Source organism: Zosterops lateralis (genome assembly GCF_965231275.1).
Source record: "Zosterops lateralis genome assembly, chromosome: 10".
Lineage (NCBI taxonomy): Eukaryota > Metazoa > Chordata > Aves > Passeriformes > Zosteropidae > Zosterops > Zosterops lateralis.
Window position 1 is genome coordinate 332,050 of NC_139770.1, and position 27,452 is coordinate 359,501.

The 27,452-nt window shown below is 46.4% G+C and overlaps 2 long non-coding RNA genes across 5 annotated transcripts in view; one reads left to right on the forward strand and one right to left on the reverse strand.

Moving 5' to 3' along the window:
* LOC310913537 lies at nucleotides 1–13,965 on the forward strand. 3 transcript variants are annotated; one of them, XR_014590832.1, is made up of 5 exons: nucleotides 1–227; nucleotides 1,385–1,467; nucleotides 2,173–2,296; nucleotides 12,658–12,839; nucleotides 13,645–13,965. It is a non-coding gene; the product is annotated as an uncharacterized lncRNA (long non-coding RNA). The 3 variants fall into 3 exon arrangements; XR_014590833.1 differs by having other exon boundaries at nucleotides 2,176–2,296; XR_014590834.1 differs by lacking the exons at nucleotides 12,658–12,839; nucleotides 13,645–13,965 and adding an exon at nucleotides 9,653–10,225 and having other exon boundaries at nucleotides 2,176–2,296.
* The window catches only part of LOC310913536, an 18,694-nt gene continuing 4,075 nt past the window's right edge, over nucleotides 12,834–27,452 (reverse strand). For both annotated transcript variants that reach the window (XR_014590830.1, XR_014590831.1), the window contains exons 3-4: nucleotides 22,534–22,594; nucleotides 12,834–13,010 (exon numbers count right to left, since the gene is read on the reverse strand). This is a non-coding gene — a long non-coding RNA (uncharacterized lncRNA). The remainder of the gene's footprint in view (nucleotides 13,011–22,533; nucleotides 22,595–27,452) is intronic.

A 27,452-nucleotide genomic window follows, 5' to 3' on the forward strand; every position in this document is an offset into this window, starting at 1 on the left:
AATATCTGGTGCTACAGGATAAATGTCTGCCATCATGGCAATGATCAGTTACTAATGCTGGGTCTAACGCTGCTTTTCTGTGTTCATGTGCCTCTAACAGTGGGATGAGTGGCCTCCATCTACCCCAATATACACACCTAAAATTGGTGCTCTGTTTTACCCCGAGTTTGAGACTTCTGCAAGCAGTGTATCCTGCAAGCTTGGCCCCACGCTTTTCAGTGGATGAGGTCCCTTTGTGGTTATAGTGAAGTTCAGTCTCATGTCACTTGTTTCAGTGCTGCTCCCTGCAAGTGAGTGCAGCCAGGAGATGGATCTTTGCCATCTGGGAGGAAAACCAGGACTGGCATAGCAGGTAGTCAGTCATGAGAAAAGGTAAAAAAAGCACTTGGTGGAGGGAGGGATGAAGTACAGAGAGGCAAAGAGGCAGGGATCAGTCATAGATGTCTTTTGTCTCCTTACATCAAAACCTGAGAAACTCTGGAAAGCAAATGACCAAAGCTGCCACTTTAGGCTGTCTTTGGGTGAAAAGGAAAACCATGGAACATCCCTCATTTATTCTGAGTGTTTTTCAAGGCCTATGTAGATAACTGATAGCCATAAACAAAACATGCATTGGTTGTCATTTGAAATTAGATTTCTGCACATATATTCTTTTGCTTTCATGTTTTGATGGCAAAGTTTTTATAAAAAACTTTCGATTTTATATTTCCAAGGTGCAGATACAAATACCAGATTTGGGACAACTGTATATCTCATTCATGCACACAAATACCTGATAGCTGTGACACCCCAGGACTGGAGCCCTCTCTCGGCCCAGGGGCTGCTGAGCCTTTGTGCAGGCTGGTGCTGCATGCCTGAGAGACAATCACCTTCTGCATGAAGTGAAATTACAGCTGATGAAACCTCCACCTGTATAATGTAGGTTAGAAGGAAATCTGGAATGGCTGGTATGTTAGAGTGAACTAGAGTTTGTGTGTTTGTGTACCGTTTGGGGCCCCAGGGATGGCTCGTTGCTGCTACTGCTATTTCCCAGAACACCTTCACTTGAATAAAGAGGTGAGTTGTAGCAATTTGGCCCCATCCAAGTACACAATGCCTCAAAATCTAACTGTGCAGTCACTGAAGAGAAGACTGTTTGTGTCAGCTTTTAGTGAGAAGTATACAAAGAATTTGATCCTTAAAACATCTAGCTAATTCATTGTCTAATTTTAGAGTACAGCTCTTCTACTACAAATACTATCTGAGGGACAGCTCAGAACCATGGAAGCCAAGGCTAACATCCTACCTTATCCTGGTTTTACTAAATCAAATTTAGGGCAAATAAGACCCATTATGTCGTATTCTTACATGTACTTTATTGCTGTGTCCTTTCTGTTGATTTCAGGGCTGTGAACCTTTCTGCAGCAAGATTTGAGTAGCCTGATTCCAGCTTAGATCAAAGTCCCTAGGATTCACTTGTGATTTCTGGTAAGGCTTCTTTATGGTATTCCTGATAAACATTTTGAAGTAATAAGTTTTTATTGTGTCTAAAATGCCATAGGAATTTTCTGCTGACCTTTCAAAAACTTGTTACACTTCAGTGCCTTTTGCTTGTGGTTTCCAAAACAACCTGTGTCCTGTAAAAGCAATTCTTCATAAAGCTTTGGATGTGTTTTCCAGCACTTCCTGATCCAAGCTCTGCTTTGGTGTGAATGCATGAAAAGCTGGGAGATTGATTGCTTTCTGCAGCTCTTCTCTATTTTTCCTCTTGTGTTAAGGGCCATAAAGCAGAAAAGTAATTGAAAAATGGGAGCTGAAGACAGTGCTGGTTGCCCTTCTTCTTCCTTGCATCTTTATTCAGTTGTTATGTATTTGGATTGAAAATGGAAGATTTTTGTCTGGCTGAGGCAGGGTGGCTGGCAGCTGGTGGCCACCACTGGCCCAAGGGCTCCTGGCCCTGGACTTGTCCTGTGGTCCCTACAGCAGCTGGGTTTGGGTGACCAGCTTGATTTACTTAGAAGGCTGATACATCCATGGGCTGTGACACGATAAACTGGGAAGCTGAATGCTTTGGAGCCTGCAAAGCACAACAGAGGGTTGGGTTTTGTTGCATTTTGAGCCTGTGGAAGGCAAAAGTAACACTCTGCCATTCTTTATTTATTTATTATTATTTTATGTGGTCCCAACATGGAGTAGGGCGAGTGGCACAGCGTGATGGGAGCAGAAAATGCTTGTGCTGACAACAGAGGCTGAAATGTTTCCTCTCATGGAAAAGATGAACAAGCCAGTTCCACATCAGCTTTCTTTTCTGAGACTGGTGAGTACTGTCAGTGTTGCTGCTATTTCAATTCATGAGCTGCTGCCCTGTGTGGTATTAACACCATTGCTGTGCACGGTCCAGTGTCACCTTCCCAGAAATGGATGAAGGGAGTAAGAGTGCAGGAGCCTCCCAGTGCTCCTTCCTCCTGTCTCTGCCCTTCACAGTTTGCTGTGTGGTCAACTGCTTGAGACATGGCAGGGGACCAGGCTGGCAGCAGAAGAGGAGAACATAGAGGGACCAAAGAGAGAAGAAATGCACGAGCCACTGGTAGAGAAGGCCAGGATGCCATTGTTGCTGCCAAAATCTTTATTTTGGCCATGATCAGCACCCTGTTCTGAGGAAAGAACATGTCCAGAGGTGTTCCCTGTTATTCCTGGCCACAGTAATCCATAGCCTGAGCAAGGAAAAAGCCATCCCTTCCTCCTGATGGGTGGAAGAACCTGGCCAGTCCTGAAGATGTCCATCCCAGGTGTGTCCCCTTTAGTCCATGCTCCAGGAGTCAAACTCCTGCTCTGGCAAGCTCCAAGGAACATTATCAAAAGGCCAACAACAAGCTCACCTGAGGCAGCTCTGGGCTTTTGGAAACTCATGTTCCAATGAGCCATGATGTGAAAGCCTTACTCTGCAGGCAGATGATGCAGTCCCAATAATGAAGTCTCTGAAGGGATGAAATTGTTAGCTGAATTCTGCTGCTGGAGGCCTTGCACACAGGCAAGACAGCAGCTATATTTGCTGGGAAAACCAATAGGTGCAGCACCATCCCTCTGAGCAGGAAAAAATCTGCTTTGGTGAATCTGAGATTCTTGGGTCTCTTTTATTGTCCAAGAGGGAAGATGGCCTAATTAACCATGCTGTAGTCATTGTCAACACTGAGGGTACATCTCTTGAGCCAACAAATACCCCGTGCAGTGGATGTCATGGGTACAGAACCACACTGCCAAGAAACTTCTTGGAATTTCCTTTCCTTTGGCTTCCTTGGGAGCAGGATCTTCTCCCAGATGCCCTTAGCCAGCATGAACTGCTCTTGTACAGAATGGTGGATCCTTAAGAGGCATGGTTGCTCTGTTTCCACTTGGTTTGCCCTGTGCTATCCAGCTCAGCAGTGATACAGCTTTCTACAGCTTGGTGCCTTGAAAGTCTTTTCAAGTATGAGGCAGGTACTTCAGGAAGAGAAGCAGTGATTCAGTGCTAAAGCTCCCCATTCTTTGCACTCAAGCTTGTTCCTGTGTTTGGACACTCGTGCATATCTCCTCTCCAGCATTTTATGTCCCTCTTCTCTTTAGTGCCTTATCTCCCCTCTGCTCTTTAGCACTTGCTATCTCTTGTCAGCTCTCTGTGCTACAGAGGGGAGGACACTGAGGGGAGTGCTGAGAATCAGCCTCATCTGGCACATCCAGGAGCGCTGTGCATGTGGTGAGGGATGTTTCCTGTGAGTGTGCTCCTCCTCCCAGCTGTGTCATACATCTCTGTTCTTGCTGCTGGCTCCTGTGGCACATTCCATGCCTTGGTCTTCCCCTCCCTGCCTGGGCTCTCCTCTGCAGGCAGCTGCTGGTGAGGAGCCTGTTTGCTGTCTGGCTGCATCCACTGTCCTGATTTTGTTTTCTCTGTCATTCATTAATGGGTGAATGCCTTGTGCAAGTTCCATACCCACCTGTCTGGAAATTGTTCTCTGTCTTTGTTTGTGAGTGATATCTGCATGTTTGGTTCATCGTCCAGTTCCTGGCTCTGATTGTCCTCCCATTCCTAAGCAGGGTGGCTCTGCTGCACACAGGAAAATGGTACCAGGGCCAGGCTGGAGTGAGCAGGAATGGTCACCCCCAGTGCTTTACACTCCTCACAGACACCTGAAGGAACCAGTGGAAGTGGCTGCTGTCCTGAGTGTAAAAATGCAGGTGTGTGACAAAGGAACCAGCTGCCCATAATTTGTGAAGTGAATAAAGCAGGTGTACACAGATGGGCAGGGTTCTGCTCAGGGACCCTCCTTTGTGCTTGTAGCTGCTCCAGTTTGTCCCCAGTGCCATATTACTGCTTGTCGGCCTCTGCCCTTGGTCTGTGGTGGGAGGAGATGAGCAGCTGGCAGGAAAGTAGCAAGAATGTGCTACTTAAACATAGGTTGGTGATGGCTGTGTTCCCAGTCTCCAGATGTGTGGCTGCTCTGGGATGCTGGGACCTCCCTCTCTGCTGTGGTAGACAATTCCATTATTAGCTTAGTGGCAGCTTTTCATATGCCAACACTTGTGACTGCAGGACTGTTTAATTTTCACTGCTCTGGAGTATTTTATTTGTCAGCTGTTAGCTTCTGCTTTGTAAAGATCAAAGGCCAAAGTCCTTACCCAGATTCTTAGTCAGTTAGGGCTGGGGCTTGATCCTGTGTGAACTGAACATTATATACAGCCAGGATCAGGGGCAGGATCAGAGGCAGTGTAAGGCCTTGAATTCAGAAAGTTGGTCACTTCTAGGCTAATCAGTAGAAACTCCCTGTTGTCAGGGATGGGGCTCTAATCTCCCTTCTTCTGTTAATTTCTGTTTGGAGAAATGAAAAATCAATACTGCTAAAACCACTGCCCACCCACATTCTGAAGCTGGACTGTGCAGATGAGGTGTGTGGTTGTGAGTGCCCCACTGAAAGTTCTGGCCCCTCTCTAGTGTGGAGAGCTGCTGCTGCGAGCAAATCATCCTGCAATTCACTGCTGGGGGCCTGTCTTTAATTATTGAGTGCCAGAATAGATGTATATTGAGTTACCTTGCTGGCAAATATAATCTGCAGCATCTCATGTAACTCTGCAATATTCTCAGTTTTCCTACCTGCATAACATGGTCTTCTTCAAAGAATCTAAAACAAGACAAATTGTGGGTTTATGTATTGCTTGTCTAGCAGTACATGTTTCCAGAGAACAACAGGTTGTACACCAGCTTTGAGGATAGCCTTCCCTGGCAGCATGGATTGCTCTTATTTACAGTCAAGTCTGCACTTGGATGTGCAGCAGAATGAAGCAGGATGTGCATGGTGCATTTTTAAACCAACCTCAAAAAAATTCAGAAAAAAGAGAGAGCAGTCTAAGCCAGCACAGCTTTATGAGAGGAAAGTCCTGCTTATCAAACCTGATTTCCTTTTATGACAAAGTAACCCACCTAGCTGATCAAGGGGAGCCACTTGATGTAATCTTTTGAGATTTCAGTAAAGCTTTCAATACTGTCTCTCATAATATCCCTCTGGACAAACGTGCATCTCACAGCTGGATAAACACAATGCCTCAATGGAAGAAAAGGCAATACTGAGATTAGTCGAATACTTTTGTTAGTCACAAGTTTCAGCAAATTTCATGAGTCGGGCAGGAGCTGTGGGCCCGCGGTCCCTCCTGTGTGACCCCCCAGGTTTGTCCCCCGCAGCGGCGCCGGCAGGTCCTGGCAGGGAAATGCAGCTGCTCCCTGGTCCTGCGGCATCCCCGCGCTGCCCGGAGCAGGGAGGGAGGGCTCCATCTACCGCTGTGCGGGGAGAAGGCAGAAACCGCCGGGATGGCATTTCTCTGCACGGGAAACACACTGCAAACGGTGAGCTACACGCTCTTTTCTTCTTTGTATTATTTGTCTTTTTTTTTTTTTTTTTTTTTTTTTTTTTTTTTTTTGTCTTCTTTGTATTTTTTGTCTTTTTTTTTTTTTTTTTTTTTTTTTTTTTTTTTTTTTTGTCTTTTTTGTATTTTTTTTTTTTGTCTTTCTTGCTTCTTTTTGTCTTTTTTGTCTTTTTTCTTTTTTCTTTTTTTTCCTTTCCCCTGTGGCCTCCAGAGCCCCTCACTCCCAATCCAGTGCCCTGACTGGGACAGGTCTGTAGCTGGGGACAGTCCCCACTTGTACCTCATGTCGTGTGGGGCTGGGGAAAACAGCAGGGAAACAAAGTGACTTGTACACACACAGAGAATTGGAATCAGAGTCTGAAACAAACCTTGATTTCCAGTCTGTTTCTCTGACAGGATGAGGTTCCTGCTCCAAAACATGTTGAATACAGAGAGTTCTTGGAGGGCTGCAGGGGCAGGAGCAGGGTCAGGATAGTGCACAGTTCTGTAGTGTGATCTGCCAGTGCTCTGTTTCTGACACCTATACACTTTTATACACTTTTATACACTTTACTATAAATGCCTTTTTAAAAGGCATTTAGATCAGAATGGAGCTCTGAACGAGCCGTGGGTCCTCTTCTGCCAAACTTGGGGATGCAGTGAGGGATGTGAGCCCTGAACCCAGGCCTGTGTGCAAGTTCTGCAAGCAAATTCTTAATACTTTCAGCTAAAATCCTGCTCTTTGCCTTGCAGACTGTAGCTGAATAGTGGACCAGGTTATCCAGGGTGGCTGTGGCTGCCCATCCCTGGAAATGCTCAAGGCCAGGTTGGACAGGGCTTGGGGTCTAGTGGAAGGTGACCCTGCTGATGGTGGGGTTGGTGGACAAGATGGTTTTTTGTCTCTTCCAACACAAACCAGTCTGTGATTCTATATTGAAAAATGAATATTTTCCTCTGTCCTTGATCATTGCAATCACCTGAGTTAATCCTGCTGTGCTGGGGGAGATACTGGTTTATACAGCTGGAACTGCCTAGTTTGAGTAACTCCTGAAGGATAATGTGTACAGTGTCGTTCTAGAAAAAAACAGATTTTAGGATTTCGAATATAGGAAAAGGTGCTAATTTTTCTTTTCAAGTGATTTGCTGATAGTGAGAACCCATGGTTATTCAGTGCTTGCAGGGAACATGAAAAGTGTCTGGGTTCTTAAGCTTCCACAAAAAGCTTAACTGATAATTCTGCACTGATGGCAGGAAGAGTCTGAGCTTACATTATGTGACTTGGAGAGCTTGTCTCAAGTTATGTGAACAGATGTTTCAGATTTGAGTTCAGCCTGGCAGAAAAGGAAGATCAATCTAGTCCCCTGCATTTCCCATCTTTTGCTTGGGAAAAAAAAAATCAGAATTGAGTTTCTTTTTTCCCTTTTAACTGGATTTTTCTTTACTGTGAAATCAAAATGCAAACTCTAGGAATGGAAGGGAGATTCACTTTTATCCAACCCAGTACTCCAAGCTTTTCAGCTGTTTGCTCAGCTGCCTTGTATTTGTCAGCATTTTCATGTGAGGAGCTGAAATTAGCTCTGGAAAACATCACCAACAGTTAAACCCCCCAAACCTCTCCCTCAGAAGACACGACCTGCTTTCTACATTTTGGTGCATCACACAGCCAGGCAGCCCTTTGTGTAGTAGCTCGTGTGCTGCAGCAAGAGCAATGTAAAAAAATAAATACTTCTCCTGGCGCAGCTGTCAACAATTAAACTGTGTGAGGCTTTGCTCACAGATTAGGGAGAAGCCCAGGGAAATCTGAAAAAGCTTTCAAGAGAAAGCACTGAAAATACATGCCAGAAGTCAAGGAATAGATTGCAGATGACAAATACACATCTCCACAGACTATCAGGGAAGAATTTGGTGTGACAGTGGCTGTGGAGCCGTGGAGCTGTGCTGGATCAGGCTGAACGTGGCAGTGAATGGAAATAATCAAGCCAGATAAGCATGCCCAGTACTGACTTTTATGGGAGAATTCACCCATGTATTCCACAGGCAGATCCCACAGACAGCTGGAAGGTGCAGGACCCTCCACTCCTGCTGGTACTGCTGTGCAGTTTTGATACCATGCCTGCTGTCTGTAAACCCTGAGGACCTGCTTTAAGGCAGAAGATGTCCCCCAGTTGAGCACAGGACAGCAAAGTGACCTGTTGGGGTTGGAGAGCAGCAGGTGGTGACAGTGGGATGCCATGTCCTTAGCATATCCCTGTAGGCCTGGAGGAGGTCAGGAGTGTCACGAGCAGCAGATAAAGAGGTTAAAATGTGAGAGGAGCACACATCCCCCTGGGAGCCACACAGAGAGCCCTTGCTGCCAGGTACTGTGCCACGGGCTGTCCCACTTCATGCCTTGGGCAGCATGAACTCCCATGGTTGGATTTGGCCATTTAGTGACCCTGGTGGTTGAGCTGCTGGCTCAACGTGGCCTCAGCAGCATCTCAGAGGCCATGAAACCTTTGGGACTGGAGGAAGTGGAGCTGAACACATGTATGCTCCCCTTGGAGCTACCACAGCCAGTGCAGCAGAGCTGTCCCCACACTCAGGACAGGCAGCCTGGCCTCGAGTGGGAGCTCTCATGGCAGCACAGGGCACAGGAGTTGGTTGATTATCATCCCTTGTTTCTGTGCTGGCAGAGTCAGGCTGTAGGCACAGTGCAGACCCTGGAATTTTGCTGCTGCAGTGTTTGTAGCTTGGGTCCTCAGCTTCTCAGGGATTTCAGTGATGTGGGAAACAGCTCACCCTTTCCTTGGTCATCCCTTTTTCCCACAAAGTGTTGGCTGAATTCTGCCAAATCAATAATTTATTCAACTCTCTCGCATGGCAGCCCGTGGTGATGCATCCCATTAGCAGCAGCAGGTTTGAGTAAGGCTGGGGGTTCCCCAGGTCCAAGAGAAGACTGGAATTGTCCTGGTTGCCTGGGGAGAGCGTGAGGGTGGTGGGAGCTGGGGATCTGCAGGGCGCAGTGAGCGGTCTGAAGTCGCATCTAAAATAGATGAACCGTGACATTTTCTCCTGACAGAAGTGGGGAAAGGCCACAGACGCTTCCTTTCTGTGACTCAGAAACTTGCAGATCTTCTTTGATTCACACCTTATAAGTAAAATTAGCCTGTGCCTCACTGCTGCCAAAGTCTTTCAAAGCAAAGATACTTGTACAAAGGAATTCAGCAACAGAAATGCAGTTCTCTTGTGGATCAGATTACGGTTATTTCTGACTGGGAGCAGCACCAGAAATGCTTGCAGGGATTTCCGCTTTGCCTTTGAAAAGATGTGCATATTCTTGGTAGAAAAATAGGTATTTGGGAGGATAATTCAGATACATTAGGGGACAGGGAGGGGAATGAGCCCCATGAGGCTGCTGCAGTGATGAGTACAAGGGTTCAGCTTTGGCTATAATTCATCCATTCAGTCATTTTGAAACAGGGATCTTCAGCTGCTGTTATCAGGAATGTTGTGACATGAGCTGCAATTACTGCTGCTCAGGAGGACATTCCCAGCCCCAGGTCTGAGCTGTCACCCACACATGGGTCTTGATGCTGCTTGTACCTTGGCATCCCCGAGAGCTGTCAGACATTATTCCTGCATGTGGGGATTCTTCAGGGGAGACTTAATGAAGGGGTTTTGTTGATTCTTAAGGCAGCAATTGTTTCTGACACTGATGAATGTGATGTTACCTTGAAATATGAACTTACCATCAGCTGGGAGCATCAGTCAAGAAAAGATCTGGCACTGAAAATCCGTGCTGTTCACAGTCTATATTTTGCAGGCAGCTGTAAGTGAAGCCCCAGTTCCTGTGACGATGCTCGTGGGGACAGAGCCCTGCACTCTGCACCTGCAGAGTGGGGCATGGGGCTGATGGCCCAGAGCCACAGAGAGGGACTGCAGCCCCTGAGCCCACAGACAGTGACCATGGAACATCAGGGTCCCTCAAATGCCAGCACGGAGCAGCATCTCCAGCAGGGTCCACTGCCTGGGACAGCCGAGGACAGCCATCAGCTGTGGACTCCTAATGCAGAAACGCCTTTGCTCATAATCTGTGGGGGTGAGTTTTAAAATAAAGCCAAGAGTGCTCTGATTGTAGCCTGCAATACTGATATAAATGGTGGAAGGAATGGATGTCTGTAGTATAATGAAGAGGTATATAATATCTGTAGTATAATATATATAATACACATGCAGACATTTTTTCTTCCTAGCACACCAAGACCTTTAAACTAAATGAGAACAAAAATGATTTACTTAAGAAGAGGTTAGGCACAATGCACTGAAAATAAAACTGCTTATATTACTTTACCTGAAAATAATACATTTGATATCTTTGTGTGTCAAGTGAAGCCTTTCTAAACAATGACATGGTTTTGTGGCCATCTTGGCCAGGTTTGTTTTTTCTGCTTGATGAACTATGCCCAGAGAAGTGAATCTCCAAGAAGGGAATTTTTTTTCCCTTTGGAAATGTGTGTGAAAGGGACAGCAGCATATGGACTTGGCATGCCCCAGGCATGGCTGTGGGAGCCCGGGAACATTTTGTGCCTGCAGCAAGAGTAGGAAGAAGGGAAGAGGAGAGTGGAGCGACTGCAGTGAGCTGTGATGGCAGAGTCTGCAGGCAGGAGCAGCAGGGCCCAGCCATGGCCTGGTCTTTCTTCATCAGCTCAGGTGAGGAACAGGCCTTGCACCATGCCTCCTCCTTGCCTCATGGGTTCACAGCAGAACTGGGAGATTCTCATCAAGAGCCACAGCAACATCTGGGCTAGAGAGTGCAGATAAAATTGCCAGCCACAGCAAAATCAAGCCAGGTGCTGAAGAAAGGGACAGAAAGGGGCTGGCTTTGGAAGCTCAGGTGTGTCAGCAGTCAGAGACTTCAGCTGTGAGTGGAGGTAGAAGCATGCCATGGCTTTTCCAAATGTACCACCATAAGATGCTTTTATGGATCAATAACTCCAAATGTTGTACAGAACAATGAACTAAAAATGAGACCGTAGAACTCTTGTACAAATTGCAGGTGAGCACAGGGCAGGTGAGCATTCCACAGCCAGATGGGCACACACAGCACACGAAGCCTGAAGGAGGCTGCACGTGGCCATAGCCTGCACAGCAAACCTGCAGCAGATTGTCTGAGCAGAGGCAGAGCAATTGCTGCTTGCAGCTGTAATGGCAGTGCATTTGGTCTCTCATTATGGATCTTGGAGGACAACCCCCTCAACTTGAAAATAACATGTACAGTCAAATAAAATGTGTTTTTCTCTGCCCCAAATGTGTGATGCAGCCCAGGGAGGCCCAGGGAAAGGTTCATGTGCCTTTTGGTGGGTGTTATTGCCCACTTTAACAGCAGATGTTCTGATTCACTTACAAGAAGTCCTGATAGAGGCTGTGCCTGTGTCCCACTCTGACACCCTGAGCAGGTGCTTTTAGCCCCTCACTTTTTTAATGTTGGTATCTCCCTGTTTTGCTAGCAGCAGCAGCAGCAGCAGCACTGCTCTGGCATCAGTGCCAGACATCCTGCAGGAGGGACCATTGCCTCTCTGCTTTCTGCTGGATGCTGTCCTGTGTGCGTTCACATTCCCATGCCCTGGCACAGAGTATCACATCCCATTTCTGTGAAATGATGCTGATTTGCAGATTCACAATCTCTTCCCACACCTATTCCTGCCCCAGTAACTGCTGGGAGCCCCACAAGCCCTGGCAGAGGTGCCAGAACTCACTCCCCTGTGTGCAGAGCGTGCCGGGCTACCACAGTGTGTGCTTGTGGAGCAGGGAGAGGCATGAATGGGAGCACATTTTAGCTTTATTTTAGTCAGGAAAATTCAGGGATGTTAATTGCTGAGCTGTCACCAATTTCAGTGACTACAGAACCCAATTAGCCTCTAATTTTAGTTTCATGCTAATGCCATTGTCAGCTCTTTCTGTAGCACAGGTGAGGCAGTTTTAGATGTGGCTCTACAGCTGCTTTGTGTGGGTGGTGGCTTCCCAGAACCTGACACCCTGCAGGGAAACTGGGGCAGCCTTTGGAAATGCTTTGATAGGCCCCGGCTTTCTATACATTTTTTTTATTGCTGTCCCACTGTTGCCACAATACACATGGCTCACATGGGCACCAGCCCTCATGAGGCACAATTTTCTCTTGGCTGACACCCCACCCAGCAAAAGATAATGCTCAACACAGCCACGGCATGGGAAAAAATATCCATAGGATGTAGAAGCTTATTTAAACATGTATTTAATGTTAATGAGTGGACCCACAGCACAGGCTTTCTGATTTTCTTGCCAGTTGCTGACATAGAGCAGCTGAATTTTATTTGCAGAGAATTGTTGTTCTCCAGTGGATTTGCAGGTGCAACACAGTGACATGTTAACTGTTTGGGCTTCCCTGTTGTGCTCTCAGCTATCCTGGAGGAATGCTGTAACAAATTTTCCACAAAGAAACTCAGTGAAGCTTCAGAAATCTCCACTGGCTCATGCTGCTTCTGAGACATGTCCAAGCTGATGGTCACATATGAGTCCTTACAGCTCCTTTTGAGGGTTTGAAGGCTTTATTTTCCAGAAGAAGAGCTTTCTCTGGGAGTTATTTGTTCTGGACTGGCCTTCAAATGAAAGTGTTACCAAGAACTGACAACAGAGTAGGTATGACAGGGAGTGGATAATCTCCCGTCTTCAAATACACTTTCTGTTTATGTTGGCAGTGTACAGACTTCTCAGGATTTTACCTGCTATCCCAGACTAACCCTTCAAAAGTGCCACCAAGGAAACTTCTCTGCATATCTCTTTCTATTTCAGAACTTCTTAACTGAATAATGTGCGTTGGCAGATACATCAGTGCCTGTTGAAGCTCACAGCTGAAGAATGTTCAAAAGGAAAAGAAAATATTTGGAAAGTATTTTTTTACTATCAAACAGAACCTGGAAATTGTATCAACTGAGGGGATATACCAATTGTTCCTTGCAGCTTAGTTTTCCATGGTTAGTTTATTTTTCCCGTTTATCAGAATGTTTCAGTTCTTACCTCAGACACCTCAATCTCTGCAAGTGTCAGGGTCCCCTGGAGGGGCCAGCAGCTCTCTGTGCCCCCAGATCAGCTGGGAGACATCTGCCTTGTGTTAGGAGAAACATGATCTTCCTGCTGGCTTGGACCTGTGGAAGGGGGTGGGGACACTATGAAACTGCTGCTTAAACCAACACATAACCCAGCATTTCAGAACAAATAAGCAACATATACAGTGAAATAAGTTGCCTGTGTTTTCTCAGAAAAAAAAAAAAAAAGAGCATTTTCAGGAAAAAATTATGCTGTTCCACATCCTTTTGTAGAAGCTGCTGTGGATGCCAGGGCAGTTCTTACCTGTGGCTGCAGGGGACTGGGCCACAGAGGGATGGTGGAGGCTGCCTTGGTTTTACCATCTGACTTCAGATCTGGCTTCTGGCTTTCCCTGACACTGCCAGTGCAATCAACAGGGTTTGGCTGGAGTTAATTGAATTAAATGGGACACTTGCCAGGGACACCAGTTATCTCCTGCAGTCATTAGCACAAGAAGGGTGTAAGGATTAGCTCTTGTTTGCTGTCTCAGGTGTTAGTGGTGATACCAGCCGACATGTTCAGGTCTTGTCAGCAGCAGCATGTTCTGGAAGGGACAGCAGATAATAATAATATTATCTTTAGCTGATAATACCTTTTAATTTCTTTAAAAAGCAAGTATTCCTCACTGGAGTAATTTTATTTTAGTCCTTGCTTTGAATAGTTTAATGAGTTTCATTTTATCTCTCATTTCAGGAGGTCAGCAAATGTTTAAGACAGGTACAGTCACCCTTCTGACTGACAACACTCCCCACACTCACTGTCCAGCCCTGGAGCCTGCTCTGCCAGCCCTGGGCCATGGCTGTGCTGGGGGGTGAGTGCTGCACAGGAGTCACTGGTTCTGGGGGCTGCTGGTATCACAGGGACTCTGCAGAGGAGGAGGAGAGCCTGGGCTTTGGATTTCTGAAGGGTATTGATCTGATAAATAAAGAAAAGATTTAACTACTGCAGGAAAGTGTGGGGATTTGCTCTTTGGCATTCTGGATGAGAACTTCTGGTCCTGCAGGTCAGTACAATTACTGGGGAGCAATGGGCACATGCCCATGACTCACCTGCAGTGGCCCCACATCCCATGTGCCCACAGCTGGAGCACTGCCTGTGTCCCACCCTTGGCAGTGCCCACATCCCACGTGTCCGTGTCCCCTCTGCAGCAGTGCCCGTGTCCAACGTGCCCCTGTCCCACCCACGGGGCTGTCTGCTCTTGGTGCCTCACCTGGAAGTGAAGTGCTGCTGCTCCCTGGGCTTGGGGAGCAACCCAAATTAACAATAACAATAATTAACAAGCAAAACTGGCGATAAAGTGTTTTAAGACCTGCTGAGCTCAGACACCTCTCCCATGCACAGTGTATTGGGGCAGGGGCTCTGGGGGTGCCTGGGCAGCAGAGCCCATCCCTGCAGCCACACAGGCTCCAGTCCTGCTGGATGTTGCCACAGGAAGCCTTTGGGTAAGTCTTGCCCTGTCTGTGGCTGGCAGGGAAGTTCTGCCAGAGCCACAGGAGCTGTGGCTGATCCACGCTGGGCTGGGCCCTCAGTAGGTGAGAACAGCCAGCACATCAAACCTCCACCTTGGCTAATTCATGGATTCATCCTTCCACAGCCCCCTTGCCACAGGCAGGCTCTGTGATGACACAGCCAGTCCATGCTCCACACAGCCCCTCTGCACACTCTGGCTGCTGGGAAAGGCCCCTTGCTTTGGGGAGTCCTTTTAAACTCTCTTTGAGGAGTCTTAAAAATTGCTGAACTTTCAAAGTAAGTTCTTGTGATGGAATATTTATTGTTGAACTCAGCATGAAATGTAAAATAAAGCCTAAGACCAGGGATGCTTTTGATTTTAGTCTAAATGCTGACAGGGTTTTAAATCTATAAAGTATTTTAGTAGTGAATGCTTAAAATTATTCTGGTGTTTTGTGTCCTCAGCTGTTTTTCTCTCTACTGTGGTTAGCCCTAGAGCCTGTGTTGGAATGAGTAACATGCAGAGATCTGACACGACAAGCTCAGCCCAGAGTGGTTTAAGATGTTGGTGTAGGGATTTTGTGGCAGTGCCAGGGGGTCAGAGCCACGTTATGGCCCCGTTACACGTCACAAGAATGGCTGATGCCCTCCTTTGTGCTCACCAGACTGTGACAGGGTCAACTTTCACCTGGTTGGAGCCTGCCAAGATCACCAATTTGAGTCCATTCTGCCATTGGAAAATCGTTCATTTTCCTGGATAAGTCAGGATTAATGTTGTGTGGCGGGGAGGGCGGTTCAGTGCAGGGTCAGGGAGGTGCTGAGGGGCACTGGGGCCACGGGCCCTGACCTTGGCACAGACTGCCTGGGGCCAGGGCACAGCTCCTCATCTCTCCTGTACTCTGCAGCAGTATCCAGAAATACAAAGATACAGGACTTGGGCAAATCCAGAAATCTACAAAATGCCTTTTGTTCTCTTTAACAGAATCACATTAATGTTTCTTTCATGTAAAATGTCCATGGGGCTCTGCTGCTTCCCCAGTGAAGTGCATTCCAAGCAGAAATTGCAATAACTAGTAAATAGAATTATAAGGCGTGGAGGCAGAGCTGGGCTCCTGCTCTCCTGCAGCAAAGGCACTGCACTGCTGGCTGCAGCTCCGGAGGTTGGCACCGATGCACTTGCACTGCACAACCATCACTTTCTCAAACAAATATGTCACTTATGTTTTCCTTAATTAAAATTTCAGCTATTCCTGCCTCTTCGCATGTCTCTCTGCACATATGGCTGTGACCACTGCCGTGTTTGGAGCTGTGTGGTGGCTTTTGTCAGAACCCAGGAATGCAGCCCCGGGAACAGAACCCTGCACAGGAAAACTTGGCAGAACCTGGGCAGTGTCTGGAGCAGCAGTCAGGAATCTGGGACTGGGAGCTGACCGCACTGTTATTGACTGGTCTTGCATTCCCAGGAGGACAAATCAGGGCCTTGATTGCCAGGTTTGCAGTTTAAAAAAAGCCTTTGCTTTAATGAATGTACAGCCTAAGTGTAATTGTTCTCTTCTCCATTCTGGGTTGTTTTTCAGAAAACAAGACCAGTTTAAGAAATTTAAATCTCTCCTAAAATAGAAATTTTATCTAGAGAAGTCCCTCTGTGCTTCATTCTTAGTATAAACCAAATTTATTTACTTCTGTAGTTGAAATTGCATAACTAAAGAACATAAATTTTCTTTAATGTTGTTTGATGGGTTTTTTTCTGGTTTTGAATGGAAGTTGGGATTATGTGACCATCTTGTGGCTGTAACACTTGTCAGTTCATTTAAATTAATATTTTAGTTTCTTATTTATTATCGCAAAGTTTTTTGGTTTGTTAGGAATTTGTGATGCTGAGAAGGTAAAGCTGCAGTTCTCCACTCGGTGCCAGTGAGCTTCAGTTCACCAAGAAAGTAGCTGGAAAAATTACCCAGAAATAGATGACCTTTCAAAAGGCCTGGAATATACAATTACCTGAGTGGTTCACGTGCTTCCTACTCTAAATGATTTTCTAGGTTCACCCATGTGTGAAAAGGGGTCTGACTTTATGGAGGAGGGCAATGGAGGAAAGCAGCTTCAGAAAGGAGAGAAATACGCCAGGAAATTTTACTGGTTGTTTGCTTCAAGGGAAAAAAAGGGCAAATGGATGCAGCCACCTCAAAGTCACCTTTTGACTTTGAACTTTAAAAGAAAGGAACATGGGAGAACTCTGAGGTATTGACAGGACTTGACAGAAGCTGTTCTATGGAGATAGGTAGGAAATTTAGGGTCCTGTGGAATTTGCTTTCTTAGGCAGGTGACAAGTTCTTTTTTCTTTTTCCCAGTACAACAGAATTATTACAACCCCTGCTTTCCTTCCTTCCTTTTCTTTACTTCTGCCCTGGTCACCTGGTACAAGAGACCCTTTGCCTGTGTGGCCACCAGTGCTCACACCAGGGGCTGGCCGTGCCCTCTCTGCAGAGTTCCAGCTCTGACCCTGGACCAAAGCAGGTGAGTTATTGGGGGCTGCAATCTCTAATGGGCTTTAGGCAAAATACTTTTTTCTAAGGAAACGATTTCTATGGCTGGCACAAAAGTGTCTCTCCTGTGCACCTTTCCAGGTGCACACAGCAGGCTTCATTAGTTCAGCATTCCCTTCAAAAAGCCATTTATTTTCCTGTATAAGACATCCAAAGAGACATCCTGTGTAAGAGATCCAAAAGGGAATGGTGAGTCAGGAGTGCACACGGTTCCAGCAGCAGCTTCAAGGCTCTCCTGACTGTGGCTCTGCTGGAAGGCAGGTCAGCTTGAGCTCACAGCAGCAGAAATGTGGGATGATGAGGAGCTCCTCAGGCTTCTGCCTCCTACTTTTGGAGGCCACACAATGTGCACATGTTGTGTTCCTGAATTCATGTCTCTTCTGGCAATTTGTTTGCCTGATCCTTAAGTTTCTGTGTTCATTTCCAGGGCCCAGAACCCTGCCAAGCTGCAGCAGCTTGCTGAGAGCACGGGCAGGTGCCCCAGCTTCCCACAGGGACTGTGCCCATGTCTCTGCTGGCTGATCCCAAAGGAGCTGAGGAGCTGCCACGAGGGTGCCACACACAGCTGCACTCCCCATGTTCTAAGGGCAGTGTGCTGACGAGCTCACCATGGTAGTGAGACTGAAAGATGTGAGAGTTTCTCCTGGAGCCTGCTTTTAGCTCTGCATGGCCCTGTTTGGGAACGGGCTGTAGTCACTACATGCCTTTAGCTTGAACTTGCACTTCATCAGTCTGGGAGGAAGAATGGAAGAAATGTTCCGAGAGAAAATTCCATTTATGTCTTCTGCCACCTGCTAATGGCATATGTGAGCTGCTGCGTGCCAGTAGCCGATGGCAAAGATAACATCAGTGTGGAGAAAATTGTGCAGTGCTGAAAATGAGACTCGTGTTTCAGATAACCCGATAGTTCAGCGCCTGCTGGGGCCGGCTGTGGGGCCAGGCTCTGCTCACCAACACTCACAGACACACTCAGTGTGACGGCCTCGGTGGAATCCCAGAAATCAAATATTTTAGGGCAGGCAAAAGGACAAAAGCTGAAAAGCTTCTATTCACATCCAGCCCCAAATCAGGCTTTGCGGTGTACACCCCCAGCATAATTACTATGGTCCAGGGCAAGGCAGGCTGACAGGTAAAGCTGCTGGCCTGAAAACTGACATAATGGCACGGTAGACATAGTGGGCAGCTCTTCAGAAGTAAACATCCATTTACAGTAGGATCATAAAAATATCTGAGGCACTCAACAGCAAAATCCTTGTTGCTTTTCACCCTCGTGTCACCTGGAGTTTTTTTGCTCAGTGAGGGAGTTCATGGTGTTTTGTGTGAACCGAGAGGTAATTGTGAGCAACTACTTAAATAGCCCTAATTATGTTTAGAGAAGGCTGGTCCCTGAAAGCAGCTAGGATCTGTGAATAAACATATTGACACAAGTGACCACCTGATCTATTCATATGGATCCAAAAAAAAGCCACTTTGCCAAGCTTAAATACCTCAAAATAAAGCTGAGCAGACACCAGACGCCAGCAGGGCCTGCCCAAAGCAGCAGGGCACGGGGCTCAGTGGGGAGTGTGGCCACAGCACGTCCTGCCAGCCCGAGCTGTCCTCCTGAGGGACCAGGGCCTTTAAATACCAGCCTGTACATACCCCGGGGACAGGGAAAGGTAAAGGGACTGGGCCCCCTCAGTGGGGGATGGACAAGCCCAGAGCCTCACCTTGCTTAATCCTTGGGCAAACAGACTCAGTGTCTGCCGAGTGCAGCAGCTGATCCCACCTGCAGCAGCACCGAGCCCACCTGTGCCAGCACTGCCCTGCAGAGCCCGGGGCTCCCAGGGGACACAGGGCACCTGCTGTTCCCCGGGAATGGAGAGAGCCTGCTCCCACCTGGAGTTCCCAGGGGACACTGGGCTCCCAGCTTGGCCGTGGCCCTTAGCAGTCGGAATTTTTGGAAGAGAAAGTCAGTGTAAGAGAGGACAAATGTGAAGCTGTTGAACATGTTCAGCCCTTCAGCACAGGGGTTGAAGAGTTCACAGTGACAGCTGAGATAAAGCCAAGCCTGGTGATGGGCCCCAAGCTGCCCTGCCCCACCAGCCTCCTCCTCCTCCTGCAGTGAGCACCCAGCTGCCTCACACTGCCCTGAACCATGTCTGGCTTCAGCACAACTTAACTGCACAGAATTATAATATCCTGTGGCATGGAAATGGGTCAGAAACAAACTCTGTATCGTTCTGTATTAACACAGGAGCCACTCCTGGCTCGGAGGGTTTCACAGCCCTCAGATCTCACTGCTTATGACTTGAAGTAACAGCATCACCTCAGACTATGGGGAGAAAAATTTCATTGAACCACATTGCCTCTCTGCTAGACAGACCACAGAAAGATAAGTCACTCCCAGAATGTCAGGGTTTTCTGGACACCTTCCAAACAATCGCTGCATTTCATGCTTGAATGCCTATCAGTGAATTTCCAGTACAAAATGTAAACAGAGACAACTAGAAATCAACGTCTGGTGCTTCCTTTGCACCTCCCCAGAGGGGAGGGCTATTGGCATCATGTATTCAGTCCCTCAGCACCAGCAGACACAGGATGGTGACAAGACAGGTGAAAGAATAAGGCCTGAGGTCAGTAGAGCCACTGAAGCTGCCTGCTTCCAGGAGCTGAGGCTGCTGCTCTAAAGGAAACAAGACCCCTGCCTCGTAGTAAATATCCTCAGTTACCACACAGAAAAATCTAAAAGACCAAATAAAAATTACCTAGCCAAGTGTTTAGGGTAGAAAAATACCAATAATCAAGATGAGATGTGTCCTGCCTGGAATTCCTGGGGATGTTTGTTGGTGGCATGCCTGGCCATGTTGTGCTGGTTGGACACAGGGCCAGGACCTGCTGTTGACCAGCAGCCTGATCCCCATCCCTCCTTTGGCTGAAGGAGATGCATGTGGAGCCTGGTGGGACAACTGTCAGGTGTTAGGAGAGATCACTTACGCCCACAGGTCACTACCCCAGCAAGGCAGACTTTGTTCCAGCTTTTTGCATTTCAGCTTTACAAATGCTAGTCAGTGGTTTTGCCACTATTCATCTATTAAACTTCTAGGGTTTATCCATGCTCCATCCAGAGTTCCATCCATTAAACTCTAATTTTTCTGCCTTTCTTCACTTGTAAGTGGAGGAGGTCACCCTCAGAGAGGCTGGTTCAGAGGACAGTGGTAGTAGCCATGAGTGCCCTATCCAGTGAAGTCTCAAATGAAAGATAGGATGACTCTGAAAAGCAGGATAAAGTCTTTGAAAATTAAGATAACACCAGTGCAGGCCCATACCTGCTGCTAGCGTGGGAGATTCAGAAGTGCTGCTGCTGAACAGCATTTCCATGCCAGGAACCTGCCTCAGCTGCTATGGATGCAGATCCATCCTTCAGCTGATCCTACAGCACGGCTTCTGGACACCTCCAGTTCTTGGACTCCTTCACCTCTGCATCACCAGGATTTCTTCAGCATGGTCATTAACAGCTCACACATACCTGCCACACCTTCCAGCACACGCCTCTGCATTCCTCACCCTGCTCCAAGACATGCTTTGTTCATGGACTCAGCTCTCGGGGCTCCCACTCACTGTGTGATTCACATGGGATCAACCTATATGAGGTGCTGGCAAGTTGTGGTCATGATGGATTTAGCCCTGTCCTTGAAAGAACAGATCCTGTCACCTAACCAGTACTTTTGGGAGGTATTTTACAATTTGTATGAAGAAAAAATGTACTGGAAATACTTTATCCATAGCGACAATGTCTGGACCTCAGTACACACAGAAATCCTGCAATGTCATTGTTTGACATGCTTTTGTCTGTTCTATAACCTGTGACGAGGGTTGACGAGGTTTCTCCCAGCCTGTGCTCACTTTTGAAGGTTTCCCTGCCATCTATCACATTTGCCAGGTATTTACAGCTCTCAGAGCTGCTGGGACAGACAGCTCTGTGTGCAGGGGTGCAGCACCTGGGAGCTCTGGTGGAACCAGCTGAGGGCCCCAGCACCTGACCCTGGAGGGTGCCTGGACTCTGAAGCTGGCACAGGCCAGATGGAAAATTATCCCCTCTCCACCTTTCTCATTGTTGTTCTTACACAGCAAATAAAAACCTCAGACCAGCACAACTATTGTTGCTTGCTCTGCAGTCTAGGAAAAAAAAAAAAAAAAAAGAAAAGCCAGCTCCTCATTTCCACATGAGTGGGAACCAGTAGTGGTTGGCAAATTTCTAGACTTGGCCAAGTGAAAGATCTGAGTCCTTGCTTAACATTAAAAACCTCAGCTTAGGCTGATTTCATTGTCCATTTTTTTATTCTACTCTCAAATTTCATGTCCTTATTTTTTGTTTAATCCTTTATTTTTAAGGTCTACATAGCATCAACTGCTTCTGAAATAGTTCTATCCTTTAACCAGACTTAAGAGCTACATTTTTAAAGTGGACACTTTGTGATCATCATAAAAATCCCTCCTTGTATTTTTGCTAGCATCAGTCCCCAGAAGATGGGCCTTAATGAAGGGAACGTATTCTCTACTGGTGTGCCAGACAAAAGTTCATGGCTTTGTCTTGCTGAAAATTAAGTCCTGATTATTCATGCAGTTCCCAATTAGTCATTCCACACCCTTGAATTATTTCTGACAGATGTGAAATGCCTTCTGCTGAATTCCTACTCCAAGGAACCTTTTGCATGACTGGTTTATCAGTGAATGCAAGCAGACTCATGATTTGCAGTGCTTCATCATCATGGCATGTGTAACACTGAACAGGATGACTTGGGAAACCAGACCCACCTATTTTTGGTCATAGGTTCAGAGCCTCCAAAATCTGCCAGCAGCTGCACCAGTGCTCACACAGGGCCAGTGTGAGCACAGGGAAACCCAGTTCACCCTGAGGATCTCAGGAATGAATCGACTGGGGGAATATGAATTCACTCTCAGGGGTGATATGGAGACAAGTGTTAACCTGAAGGCCTGTTTCTGTCACTTTTCACTTTCTTGCTTTCTCTCTTTGCTGCCAGGAGTGCTTTTCCCACTGGCTATGTACTCAGCTGTGGTGCAAGTCAGGCGTGGTTCCTGTCCCTGAGCAAGCCATGGAGACCTCCCCAGCAGGGAGGGAATGCCCAGCGTGGTGCCCTCAGCCCGCTGCTGGGAGTGCTCTAAAATGAGGGGTCCCCAGGCTGGCCTGAGTACATTTATTTTCTCCTACAAAGAAAAGATCTTTCAGGGAACCTTCTCTGAACAAGAAGCTCCTCCAAAGCAGGAAGGCAGCTGCAGTGAGGATGCCGCGGGGGTACAGACAGCTCAGAGCTGCTGCTCTCAGGTGCCCCCACTGTGCCCCAAGGACAGGAGCACACCCAGGGCAGCTCAGCTGCTCCCTCTGGGTCAGCCCAGCACGGCGGGGCTTGGTCTGCTCAGCCGGAATCGTTGCCCTGTAGGTGCCATGTGTGTATCTCACAGGAAACAGAGGGTCCTCACCAAAGGGAGCTCCTCCTTGGGAAGCCCCAGCAGGGATCCCTGTTGGCACACCTGCAGTGAAAGGTGCTGCATTTCAGCACCTGGCTCCATATGAGATTAAAGACATTACCTCTGCTATGGGACATCTTAGGCTGGGATTCCATATTTTCCTCCTGCAGAGGTCTCTGTCACTGCAAAACAAAACAACAGCACCCAAAGCCATGTTAAGTCATTGTAGTGATTCCAAAATCCATTATTCCTCTGGCTAATTAAAAAAGCTCCAAGCTCACTCCAGGTCTTAATTTGTGGTGGTGAAACTCCCCTCTTCTTTTTATCCACAGATGGTCATGATGATACGTTTTTGTTCAATAATTAATCATTTTTGTGTCATGTTTGATTTGATTTAGGGATTTAAATTGCATGCCTCGCTGAAGGGAATTTGTAATTGAGACACAAATCTGAGCACCTGTGAAAGACTTCAAGTTTTGTGCACATGCCTAAGTGTAAGTTTTTAAATGTATGTTTTACTACTTTAAAGGCATCTACACAGGATGTCAGTGCAGGTTGATCTGTCATCACTCTGTCTTGTCAGCAGACCCACTGGATTCTGACAGTTGAATAGAGGCCATTAATTAAATCTGCCAGGTTTTGTCAGACCCTTGTCATGCTCTGTAGATAATTGTCTTATGCATTTCAAGCATTTGCAGCAGGAACAAGACTAAATGCTTCCATTTCCCTGCTCCATTCCATGCCTCTCTTTCTAAGAAGGAGGATTTATTCTTCAGCAATATCCCATTGCATTTTGAAGTGGGGGTGTAGGTGTAACTTGGTTATGCATTGAGAAATGCCAGGGTTTGTGACGCTCCTCAGAGGTGCAAAGGTTTTGGCAGTGACTCCCCACCCTCAGGAAGGTTACAGGGGATAATGCCACAGGTTTTGCATGAAAAAAAGAGTTTTTTCTTACTTTTCTAAGAAGGTTCTTTGCTAGAATAAGCAAACAAAAATTGGGCCTGACTTCAGGTCCCTCTGCTCCCACAGCTATCCTCCCTGGAGCTGGTAACTGCTCCTGGGGAGGTTTGGCTCTCGGCCAGTCATCCTTAAAGGAGAAGTGTTAGTTTTACATGTAATTATGACCTATATTTAAAAGTTTGCTACATATGCAAATTTACTCTTTACAGCACATGTATGGGCCCTTTGGAATGCATATGATGCAGAGCCAATGGTCAACCCTTAGACTCATGTTTAGAAAACACCACCTCTGTTTGTTTTACATGTTTATAATTGTCCCTGGCTATATTACCGTTTGTGAATTTCCACAGTAGCTTTCAAAGTAATGTTGGTTTGTCTGGATAGTAACAATGCTAAAAAGCACTTGAAATGTCAAATACAAGAACAGCTGTTGGCTTCTTCTTGCTACTACAACCTACCACAGATGTGAATCATGAGCCATATTGTTACAGCCTCTGAAATCAAAGTAAAGCCAAACAATGTATCGCCCAGCACAGACATGTCCCCTAATGACACAGAAGTGTGGGGCTCCAGCTCCCATTTTACAGGAGAAAAGGAGGATACATGGTAAGATGTTAGTGCCAACTTCTCACTTCCTCGAAGGTGACTGCAGTTTTTAATGGGACAGTCTGTTCCTTCCATGCATTGCTCAGAGGTGGATCCTATTCAGAAACCCCTTTTCTGCCCCAATGGAACAGAGGGTTATGTCACCTTCATGTGGAACCATGTTCAACTGGAATGTCACAGATTTGCCTCTGGGGCCAACCCAGGCTGCAACAGAGCATGGAGAAGACAGGTTTCAGGTAAGACAGCACATGCAGTTTGCACACTTGTGAGGTTTGCTGAGAGCAGACTTCCGTGTGGAAATCACACCAGTAATGAATATGTTCTGAAGGGAATTAATGAGGCACTTTCCATGTGGGCTCCACCCTGCAGGGAGGCAGCTGTGGAGGTGTCTCAGACATTCAAGAGGATTTCCCCACAGCTCACCTGGACTCGGGTGTTGGGCTTGGAGACTGTTGCCCATCACACTGTAGCCTCTGAGGCACTGTCTACAGAAACTAACACAGCAGCCAGGTCCCTTGTCATGGGCCTGCCCAGGGAATGAGGGGCTCTGGGCCACCTCGAGGCCATCTCTCCCCTCAGTCAGCCTGCTGAGGGGTTTGCTCTTCTGCTCAAAGGAGTGCTGGCACCCCCTGAGACCAGCGTAGTTGGCTTGTGCACAGCACGGTGCAGTGTGAGGGATAAGCAAAATGCTGAATTACAAGGTGGTGTAAGAGCATCTGCCAACGTCAGCAGATATATGAGGTCAGCAAGTTTACATTCCTGCAGGTCAGAGAACAGAACAAGCGTGATCTTATCCCCATGCCAGTTCCTCCACATTGCAGAGTCACTGCCAGGCATGACGACACCGCTCCTGCTCGGGAGGGAGCACCCAGGGTTTGCTGCACCACCTGTGAGAACAGGCTGCAAGGAACAGCTGGCACAGGCGATCTCCAGGTAAGAATGCAGAGGGGAACAAGCACACTGGTTTTCCCACAGCATAAAACAGCCAGGCTCACAGTATGTACTGCCAAAACCATATAAATGTTCCCTGGTGAAACCAGACTTTATTTATGAGTGACTGCAAGATCTCAGTGCCCATCCTCACTCGGTGTCTGCTCACCTGGGGCACAGAGGAGGAATTCTGTTGACAGTAATGGATCCAGTCTGGTGCCCAACCCTGCCAGGCCATGAGGGAGAGGAGAGCATAACAGAGGAATTGCATTTTCCTTCTCCTCACTTGTTACTCTGTGTGGTCATGTATTAATTCCTAAACTCAACTATTTTTATTATTTTTATAACCCTTACTGATGTCACTCTGAATATTACTGTTATCCTTATAAATACACAACCCCCTTTCTCTAGAAATTTTAGCCATCCAGCTAGCATGCTCTATGACTTTGAAATCAGTACAGAAAAATTATCAACAGAATTGAAAATAAAACGAAATTTAGGATGAAACCCATATCTTAAAGCCTCAAGGCTTATAAATTTAGTCTTGTCCAAAGTATAAGTGCATGTCCCCAAAATTAATATAATTCTGAAAATTTCTTACGTTTGTCAGACAGAACCAGGCAATTTTCGAGGCATACATATGTGTGCAATACAAAGTTATGGTTGCAAAGGCACATCCTGGATTACAGAAAACAAATGTCATATCATACAGAGATTTCCATAAGCCTGGAAATTGCTCAGGATTGGCATGGGTCAAGCACAATTTTAAATGGTATTCCTTGGCAATATCCAAAGGATCAGACTCCATCTTGAACACCTTTGCTCACTGTAAACTACATAGTACCTGGGTAAGTGCTGAACACATAATAGCCAGATTTTTATATTGATGGCCAGACCCAAACACCTACAAGTGACTGCAGCTATTGGGTATCAAACAAAGAAGTCAATTTCTAAAGACCTACTTGGATAACACAATTATCCTTTTTGATGCATAAAACTTGAACAGGGCTCTGGGAATTAGCAACATAAAAATAATGTCGGTGATGAATTTAAAATGTTCCCCAAACAAGGAACTATAAGGAAGTCTTGGGAGAGGTCTTGCGGTGAACTTGGATCTTTCCACAGTTTTTAATTCTGAATATTAGATTTTTCATAATCTCTGGTGGTTACCTGGCAGCTGCTGTGGGCTATTGGATAACCCATCTGGGCACACACAGCTCCTGCCACAGGCCAGGATCCCAAAACTGCATGTGGGGCATCTGTCATCCTGACTCTGCTCCTATTTTATAACTGCAGATCTCAAACAATGAGCAATGCTTGATAGTCATCAACCTGATTTCAAAAATGGAGTAACTGATGTAATGAGATGAAGAAACTCACTCGATACCATTGAGTCAATTGATGTCCATGCAAGGGTTAGACACATTTCCTCATTCCTGGTGCCATTTGCAGAGAGCACCACAAAAGAACACTAAACCCACTTCTTATGGCCATTCTCTGTGCTTCAGCAGACCTTGGCATCAAAGGACTGGGCAATAAATCTTCACTTTTCACAGTTTCCGTGTAGAGACAGAGAATCCATCAATCCACTACCTGCTACAAACCCCTCATTTGTGCTTTTGTAGAAAAGTTAGAACTAATCCAGACTGTGAGTTTTCTGAAGCATGTTTATGCAGAAAAGGCCAGGGAAGCGGTTTGGCTGATTGCTGTCTCATGCCCTACATGATGTGGTAGCAATAGATCTGGCAAATATTGCTCAGAAGTTAAATATGTGCAAGTTTCCCCACACCTTTATTTATCTAGTTCTGATCTCTGCTGTTGAATTCCTGCTCCGCAGTAAAAGGGGAAGAAAGGGCACTGCCCTTCTGGAAGTGAAATGTGAGGGGTGCAGGTTCACACTCCCCTTTGAGCCTGAGGATCCCACACACCTGAACCAAGAGGATGTTTTGTCTCAGCTCCTTAGCACGGACACCACTGCTCCAAACAATCAGGACTCTCTGGGAAGTCCATTTAAAGAGGCCATCTAAACATTATTATTATTATTATTATTATTATTATTATCATTATTATGTTGCAATGGCTTTAATGTCTACTCTGTAACTGCTCTCTCATCACAAAAGCAGACCATCTTTCCTCTCCACAATTCCTCTTAGTCTTCTACCCCAAGTATTACAGAAGTCCTTTAGGAACTCAGTCCTGAAAATGGATCTGTAACTACAGATCAAATTGTGCCACATAGTACTTATTTAAAGTACCCAATAAGCTCTCTGAAGTCTGTGTATGTTCCCTTTTTTCTTAGAAAACATATTAAAAACAAATGTTCTGCTATTATTCATGCTTTTAACACTGAGGGGTAATTGACAAAGCTGGTGAAATGTCTGAAGAATGGTTTATACACAAAGAAAAGTGATTTCTTACTCTTCAAAGAAGAGGTTTTCAAGGAAATGAGCATTCTAGATTCTAGGAAATCCAGCAATGCATTATTGAAATATCCATTAAAATAAAACCACTTCAAACAGAAAGATTTCAGACACACCAAGTCTA